This window comes from Pteropus alecto, unplaced genomic scaffold (genome assembly GCF_000325575.1).
Source record: "Pteropus alecto unplaced genomic scaffold, ASM32557v1 scaffold7, whole genome shotgun sequence".
In the NCBI taxonomy this organism is placed as follows: domain Eukaryota; kingdom Metazoa; phylum Chordata; class Mammalia; order Chiroptera; family Pteropodidae; genus Pteropus; species Pteropus alecto.
Window position 1 is genome coordinate 29,325,660 of NW_006494614.1, and position 9,638 is coordinate 29,335,297.

The 9,638-nt window shown below is 32.9% G+C and overlaps 1 non-coding gene across 1 annotated transcript; it reads right to left on the reverse strand.

The window, feature by feature from the left end:
* Positions 1–4,020: 4,020 nt before the first annotated feature.
* Positions 4,021–4,127, reverse strand: LOC112474641. The gene has a single exon (XR_003044501.1). It is a non-coding gene; the product is annotated as a U6 spliceosomal RNA (small nuclear RNA).
* Between the last annotated feature and the right edge of the window lie 5,511 nt (positions 4,128–9,638).

Genomic DNA, 9,638 nt, shown 5'->3' on the forward strand with positions numbered 1-9,638 from the left:
GATACTAAAGGAAAAGGCCTGGTCCCTGACCACTAAGATTTTATAATCTAGTGAAGGAATCAGACCTAATTTAAAATACCAGGAGGAAAATGTGGTATGTGTTATGGTCAGAAACTGGATTGTGGAAAAAAAAAAAAAATGCAGAGAAAAAAAGAGACCAATTGCCATTAAGAAGGATAAGGCAGGACTTACAGGCGAGGGAGATATAGAGGTTGGACAGCCAAGGATGGTAAAAGAGCTTCAGTGATTGGCACAAAGCCACAAAGAAATATAGTCAGAGTTAGTATTCTTTTTTTTTTTAACTCTCAGTTAATCTTTATTTACATTAATTAAATTCCCAGTTGATTAATAAAGAGTCAGAATGAGAAAGTAAAAATGAGTCAGATAAATCTTATTGTGTCTGAGAAAAGTATTTTGTAGTGCATAGTATTTGATGATGCACACATATATTAACTCAAATATTTTAATTTTGATACTTGTACAAAGTATTAGCCCTTATACTATATGAATTTGCATGTAGAGTTATACATTTTACATTAATGAGCTGTTTATGTATGTTCTGAGAAACCTATGTCTTTGATTTGTGTGCAATGGCACAACTGTACAATAGTTGGGAAACAATTTGGATTTTAGTTACGGTTTTAAAAGATAGGCATATTTCAGACAATTAAGTCCCCAGAATATCTATATTTGAAAAAAAATATATCATCGTACAATGCAAGAAAATTGAGCCATGATTCCAGATATGAAAGGCTAATTAAAAATTTCATTACATCAAGATTATAATACATTGATGGACAAGGAAACTGTTTCATATGTATATGAAAGAAGAAATAAATAATAAACTCAGATAAGCATGGAGAAACCAGGTTAAATCACTGAAATAATAAAATCTGAGGTTCATATAATATTCTAATGCCAGTCTTAGATATTATTGCATTTTATTTTTTAGCTACAAAAAAGTTTAATATTAGACAACTCTCAATTTAAATGCAATTAATGTGGGATATTATATAGACACTGTATAAAGTTTTATAAGTAAATTAAATATTTTATAAATGTAACATTGTATCACTGATATTTCAAATGCAAATTACATAAATGTAATTATCTCCAACTTGCAGATGGCAAATCATGGACTTTTTTGACTCTAATGATTTGAGCCAATACTTTATAATAAACCTCTTTCGATATATACATTGATAGATACAGATACAGATAAAGATGTTGGTATATAGATATATCCTATCAGTCTGTTTCCATGGACAACCCTAATACAATAAATAATATATTACAGAAAAAAAATTGAGAAATACAGTTTAAACACTATATTATTTTGTGAAAATAGAATCTTGGAAACGGGCTAAAAAATTCAGTATGTATGGTTCTGATATAATTTCTCATAAAATGTTGGAGCTTTATAGTTTTATCGGTAATAATTTTTAGCTATCAAGTATATCACTTTTCAAAACTCCAGTTATCTTTACCATTGAAATAAAACATCTATCGTGGGCAGAGTGTACACTTAAGTACATAAGTGCACCTCCCAGGTCAACTTATCATGAAAAAAAAAAAAAAAACAGATAAGCAATTTTTGTTTCATGGATAGCTACTTACAATTATGTTTTACTGAGGTGACTCAATATTATCAGGATGATGATACTGGTTATACTTAGTCAATGACCTAAGTATAAGAAAAATACAAATAGAATGAAAAGCAATATCCTGTGAAACAATTATAAATCTTAGTAATATCAATGGAAAGAAGATGGTTAAAGGAAATGGTAGGTGAACAAGACCAATCTCCATGGTTTCTTCTTCTAAAGCAGAGAAATTACTTTTCTGAAAGCAAAAAGCAGTGGCTGTGGAATATCAGAAAAGGAGAATATTTTATAAACCTAGAAAGGAAGTAAAAGGGAGTCATAGAGCTGAATGAAAGAAAAAAGAAGGAAAGAACAAAGGAAAGAAGAGGAGGGGCAGAGGGAGAGAGGGAGGAGGAAAAGAAGTGTCTCCTGCATCTTCCATTACATTAAGAAAAGCTCCATTTAAATTTTAAACCTGATCAGGACAGGTCCATTCAATTGCAGGTTGTCGTTTATTGTCTTATATATTCATTCCAATGCTTTTCCTGATCTCCTGAATGCAGCCAGAACACATGGAATCAGCTTCAGCTGCCATCAAGTCCCATCACCCATCATCCTCCACCTGTGCATCCAAGGAGCCTTGCAAAGCAGGTTAAAACTCTTTCTTCTAAATCTCTTTGATAAGAAAAGGAACAGCAATGATAAACACTTTTTAAAGTGATAAGTGAATTACAATAAGAAATAACTAAATTATATAAAGCAAAATAATTTGAGGGGGATAGTTTTTTCTTCTTGGTTTACATTACTGGGAATCAATGCTTATTTTAAATGATGTAGCATGAACCTATTTCACAATACTTTATTGTCCAATTTTCTTTCCTCTATTTTTATTTTTTGAGAATGAAATACCTTGAACATATTTGTATTCATTGGTTGATTCATTCATTTAAAATATGTTCAGTTATCTACCAAGTACCTACCACATCAACACACCCTGCTCAGTATTTTAGGGTCTAAAATTAAATGAGACTCTGTGAACACCGTTTTTTAATCTATAAAAATGTTATTAAAATAAAGAGTTAGTAATCAGAGTGTAGTATCTGTTCTGAGGGAGGAATACTTATGAAAGGAACTTTCCATTCTTAGCTTAACTATACATTGTAGTTAGGCAATACATAAACCTCTAATTAATAGTAAGAATACATACATGACATGTTTTCTAAGTGCTTTCTCCTGCATTACCTAATTTAATCTCAAGAAATTTAGTAGATTAAGATCCAACAGAAAGTCAGTGGCAGAAGCAAGATGCAAAGCCAGATCCTCTTAACTGCTTTCCCAATGCTTTTCCCATCACCCCACTGTTTTATTTTTGTACCATGCAAAATCTTCAACCGGTTTTTATTTAAATGATGTAACAAAATAAAGGCTAAATTTTCCCTTATGACTTCATTGCTTTTTAAAAGAAAAGTTTTAGACATTCAAATACCCAATTAACATTACGGTAATGAACTTGAGTTTTATTAAATCTTCCTCCCTCTTCCTGTCCTTTAGTGAAAATGTTAAGCAATTACATTGTTGTCCAAAGATCCAAGATGGATAATTAACCACTAAATAATTATTATTTCTGTTTGCAGAACAGTGGAAATACAAAGTAATTGTGATGGTGATATAAGATGATTTGCTCAAAGTCAAATAAATAACAAAGCAAGAATTTGAGTATATTTAAGGTATAAAATATTCATTAAAAAATAAGTGTATCTAATAGGTTTTTGGAGGAGTCTCTAGGGTGTTCTATATAAAGAATCATATCATCTGTAAAAAGTGACAATTTGACTTCTTTGTTCCCAATATGGATGCTTTTTATTTCTACTCTTGCCTGATTGCTCTATCTAGGACTTCCAATACTGTATTGAATAAGAGTGCTGAGAGCAGGAATCCTGTCTTGGTTCCCCTGATCCTAGAGGAAAAAGTTTCATATTTTTCACCATTAAGTATGATACTTGTTGGGGTTTTGTTGTACATGGCCTTTATTATGTTGTGGTACTTTCTTTCTATACCCATTTTATTAAGTGTTTTTATCATAAAGTGGATGCTGTATCTTGTCAAATGTTTTTCCTATATCTATTGTTATGATCATATAATTTTTATCCTTTGTTTTGTTTATGTGCTGTATCACATTGATCAATTTGAATGAGTTGAATCATCTTTGCACTCCTGGAATGAACCCCACCTATGACCATGATGTATAGTTTTTTAATGTATCGTTGTATTTGATTTCCTTGTACCTTGTTTAGGATTTTTGTATCTGTATTCATCAGAGATATTAGTCTGCAGGTTTTTTTTTAATCTTTCTAGTTAGATTTTATTTAATATCTTATTTGTAACCTAACTCTCAGTGAGGAAACTTTTGTTAAACTAAGAGAATGAGAATTTTCATAAAAATATGGAATGCTTCATGAATTTGCATGTCATCCTTGCACAGGGGCCATGCTAATCTTCTCTGTATCATTCCAATTTCAGTATATGTGCTGCCGAAGCAAGCACTAATCTGCAGTTTTTTGTGTTATCCTTCCCAGGTTTCTGTATCAGGGGAATATTGGCCTCATAAAATGAGTTAGAAAATATTGCCCCTTCTTCAATTTTTTGTAAGATTTTGAAAAGGACAGATATTAAGTCATCTTTGAACGTTTGGTAGAATTCACTGGTGAAGCTAGCTGGTCCTTGACTTTACTTTTTGGGAGATTTTTGATGATTATTTCAATTTCCTTACTGTTGTTCTATTTAGATTTTCCAGCTCTTCATTATTCAGTCTAGGAAGGTTGTATAGTTCTAAGAACTTGTCCATTTCTTTTAGGTTATTGAATTTGGTGGGATATAGTCTTCCACAGTATTTTTGTATGATCCTTTATATTTCAGTGGTATTCATAACAACTTCTTTCATTTCTGATTTTGTTTATTTGAATCTTTTCTCTTTTTTCCTTAGTGACTATAGCCAGGGTTTGTCAATTTTATTAATCTTTTCAAAGAACCAGCTCTATGTCGCATTATTTTTTTCTATTGTCCTTTTGTTCTCAATTTCATTTAATTCTGTTCTAATTTTAAGTATTTCCTTCCTTCTGCTGACTTTGATCTTCATTTATTCTTAATGTTCTAGTCCTTTAAGTGTAATGTTAAGTTGTTTATTTGGGATTTTTCTTGTTTCTTGAGACAGGCCTATAATGATATAAACTTTTCTCTTATTACCGCTTTTGTTGTATCACAAAAGTTTCGATGTGTTGTATTTTCACTCTCATTTGTTTTCTTGTATCTTCTGATCTCTCCTTTTAAATCCTCTTTGACTCATATTAGAAACAATAAACAAATACAGTGAAGCTGCAGGATACAAAATCAATGAACAAAAATCCATTGTGTTTCTATATACTGACAATAAAATTTCAGGAAAAAGAATTTCTCTTGCAATTGCAACAAAAACATACATAGAAGTAAACTTTAAAAGGCATGAGGAGAACCTATATACTGAAAACTACAAGATATTATTAAAAGAAACTGAAGAAGACAAAGAAATGGAAAGATATTCTGTGTTTATGGATTGGAAGAATCAACATAGTTAAAATGGCCATATTCCTCAAAGCAATATACAGATTTAATGCAATACCCTTCAAAATGCCAAGGACATTTAAAAGAATGAAACAAAAAATCATCAGATTTGTATGAAATCACAAAAGATCCAGAATAACCAAAGCAATCCTGAGAAAGAAGAATAAGGCTGGAAGTATCACACTGCCTGACTTCAAATTATACTACAAAGGAACAATAATCAGAACAGCATGATATTGGCAGAAAAACAGACACTCAGACCAATAAAAAAGAATTGAGAGGCCAGAAATTAACCCACATACATATGGGCAAATATTTTTTGACAAAGAAGTCAAAAACGCAATAGAGAAAAGAAAACCTCTTCAATAAATGGTGGGAAAATTGGAAGGCCACATGCAAAATAATGAAACTAGACTGCTATCTGTCACCATACACCAAAATTAAATCAAATTGGATCAAAGACCTAAATATAAGACCTGAAACAACAAATTGCATTAAAGAACCTCACAGACCTTGGTTTTAGAGAAGATTTTATGAATTTGACCTCAAAGGCAAGGGAGGTAAAAGCAAAAATAAATGAATGAGACTGTATCAAACTAAAAAGCTTCTGCACAGCAGGAAAAAAAAAATCAACAAAACAACGAGGTAACCTTCTGAATGGGAGAAGATATTCGCAAACAACACCTCCAATAAGAGGTTAATAACCAAAATATATAAAGAACTCATACACTTCAACAACAATTAAACAAACAATTCAATTAAAAAATGGGCAGACTCTGAACAGACACTTCTTCCAAGGCAACATACAAACAGCCAACAGATATATGAAAAGATGCTCAACTTCACTAGCTATTAGAGAAATGCAAATCAAAACCACAATGAGATACCACCTCATACCCATAAGAATGGCTGTTATCAACAAGACAAGTAATAACAAGTGTTGGAGAGGTAGTGGAGAAAAAGGAACCCTCATACACTGCTGGTGGGAATGTAACTTGGTACAGCCACTATGAAAAACAATATGCAGTTTCCTCAAAAATTTACGAATAGAATTATGATATGACCCAGAAATTCCTCTTCTGGGTATCTACCCCAAAATTTTGAAAACATTTATCCATAACAATATATGCACACCAATGTTCATTGCAGCATTATTCACGATGACCGAGACATGGAAACAGCTAAAGTGTCCTTCGATAGAAGAGGATAAAGAAGATATGGTATATATATAATGGCATTTTACTCAGCCATAAGAAAAAATGAAATGTTGCCATTTGTGATAACATGGATGGCTCAAGATAATCATGCTAAGCGAAGTAAGCCAGACAGAAAAAATTGAGAACGAAAATTGGAATGAAAAAAGTATAAGTTATTGGTCATTATCTTACAATTGCATATGAATATTTTAAATTTATCAAGGTCATATTAGTCAGAAAATAATAAAAATGATTATTTCTACCTACTTTTTACTCTGGTCCCTCTACAAAAGATTACTCTAAGGTCATTTCACTCATATGTGGGATGTAAAACTGAAAGCAACACAGGAACATGGCAAACAAACAAAAATTCATAGACAAAGACAACAGTTTAGTGGTTACCAGAGGGAAAAAAGGGAGGGGGAAGATAGACAAGGGTAAAGGGTATCAAATATATGGTGACAGAAGATTTAACTTTGGGAGGTGAACACGCAATGCAATATACTTACGATGTACTATTGAATTGTACACTTTAAACCTGTATAATTTTATTAACCAAAATTTACCAATTTAATTTTTAAAAGTAATAGGAAAATAAATAATTTTTAAAATTGGAATGAAAAAAGTATAAGTTATTGGTCATTATCTTATAATTGCATATGAATATTTTAAATTTATCAAGGTAATATTAGTCAGAAAATAATAAAAATGATTATTTCTACCTACTTTTTACTCTGGTCCCTCTACAAAATATTACTCTAAGGTCATAACATTTCACTGATAGAATATAGTGAACGATGAGAAACCTCAGCAAATGCACTTTTCTCAACTCTCTACTGATATAAGGCAATATTAACATTTTTCAACAAACACAGAACACAGAGATTTTTTAATTTGCTATAGAGAAATTTACTGCCTGTAAAATGGAAGCAAATAAAAATTGTGCAGTGAAGAAAGTCTCTCAGTGAGCAGTGTGACCAATAGAGACAAAAGAAGAAAAAGCAAAAATCCTAACTTCCTTCCGCTTCTTTGTCTATTGTTTGTTTCAAAATTCCCAGACATGACTGCCTTACAATTACGCCTTCTGGAAGATGTGCTGATATGAAAAACTGCAGGATCCCCTGGCTGCTACCTGTCAGTGCTTGGATTTAAGTCAGTTGCAAGTTCTTCCCTTGAGCATTAGCACAAGAATGACTTGACTTATGCATTTTCAATGGATGCAAATGTCAACCTTATCACCAAGGAAGACATATGGTACCCAGTTCTGAAAGCCGAATTCTATTTCATAATGTGTTCAAATCTCCCGCTGCGATAAGAACTTGGTGGAGGGAAAGGCCGAGGTCAACACGCGGAGAGGGTTGCTTCAGTGCCTCACGCAGTGCCTGGACCTGCCTGAAAATGTCAGTTTTCAGAACATGTTTCTGCAAGTCGATTTTACAAAAGTGTGTAGCTAAAATAAAACCATAGACAGAGGGGGAAAATTTTTTTCTTGAAGAAAAATCATATAATGCAGGGTCGTCTGGTTAACGTGAAAGTGTCTTTAGTTTTTTTTTCCCCCAAGGTTTCTTTGAAATGTGCCGGGGAAAATTGCCAGTACAAAAATTGTAGTAAACATAATAATCATCGGATTTTTGTTGTGCTTGGACAGTTACTAGGGTTGTCGTTCTACAGAGGTGATAATGTAGCCTAAAGCTTTCTTTCTACACAGTCCACTGATGTACAAACTTGGTCAAAACGCCTACTCTGCTGTGAGGTCCATCTAAACTGTTTTGTTTCAAAATTACAATCCCCATTGTATCAATTTACTCAGGCTGCCATGACAAAATATCACAGGCAGGTGGCTCACACAGCAGAGATTTATTTTCTCATAGTTCTCGAGGCTGGAAGTGCAAGATCAAGATAGTTGTAGGTTTGCTTTCTCCTGAGGCCTCTCTACTTGGCTTGCAGATGGCCACTTTTCTTGTTGTGCCCTCACATGGTCTTTCCTCTGTATGTGCAACTGATTTCTCTCTGGATGTCCAAATTTCTTCTTCTTATAACACCAGTCTGGTGGAATAGGACCCATCCTAAGGGCCTCATTTTAACTTAATCACCTCTTTAATGGCCCTACGTCCAAACACAGTCACATTCTGATACACTGAGGGGTTAGGACTTCAACATATGAATTTTGAGAAGACACAATTCAGCCCATAACACACATCATGTTACATTACAAACTAGTTCCTACTATGATTGATCTCCAGTCAGCAGCTATACTCAATCTTCATGTGTGTAAATCATGCTTCTGTTTTCATCCTGAGTACTAAGAAACTCAGAGATCCAGTTTATTTGCACTAAATTAGCTGCACTAATTTCCTGGTATAATTATTTCTCCCTTTATCCTATGTCTACCATTTTATCTAAGATTTTTATTTTAAATATACTTATTGCATAACATCCTTACTTAGCAGATAATGCAGTACGGCAGAGCTAGTCTGGGTGTGTAGCCTAGCTCCGCTCATTGCATACTGTGTGAACCTGGCAGTCTTCTATGCTTCAGTTCCCTCATCTTTAAAATGGGTATAATAACAACACACAATTCAGAGCTGTTCTTGTTAAATGAGTTAATGGCTGTAAAGCTCTTTGCACCAGACACACTGTAAGCACTATGTAAGTGATTGTTATATGTATGCTAATTTTGTGCAACACATCTGTATGATTTTTTATGTATGAATAAATAAATAAATACATAAATACATTTGTGACAAGTGATATTTTTTAAAATACCACAAAAACTTAAATCTTACAGTTTATCAAATTGATGTCATCCTCATCTCGTAGCTGTATTTCCTTTGAATTTCCTTGTTTTCTCACTTCATTTAGGATAAATGTACATTCTCTCACTTATCACTAGAAGCTCTCTACCTCTTCTGCTTCACCTTTCCACCCCCTTCTCCAAGACTACTACAGAACTTGTCACCTAACTCAACCAATACTATGTTATTTATGTTTCATATATGAAAGCACAAGCTTGAGAATCATGCTGCTGTTACTCTTCATAGCCAGGAAGTTCCATTCCTCCTGCCTGGTGCCCTATGGATGCTTAACTGTCAGGATCTAAGATGATTTATATACTTTGGGAACTGTTTTTCAATTCATTTTGGGCTACTCAGATCTGTGTCTGTAAAGATGATCTACAGGTCTTTTTTTTTTTTTTTTTTTGACAAAGTATATGCATTATTTTTCTACTAACAAAAATTTGGTTAGGAACAAAAAGATGTAT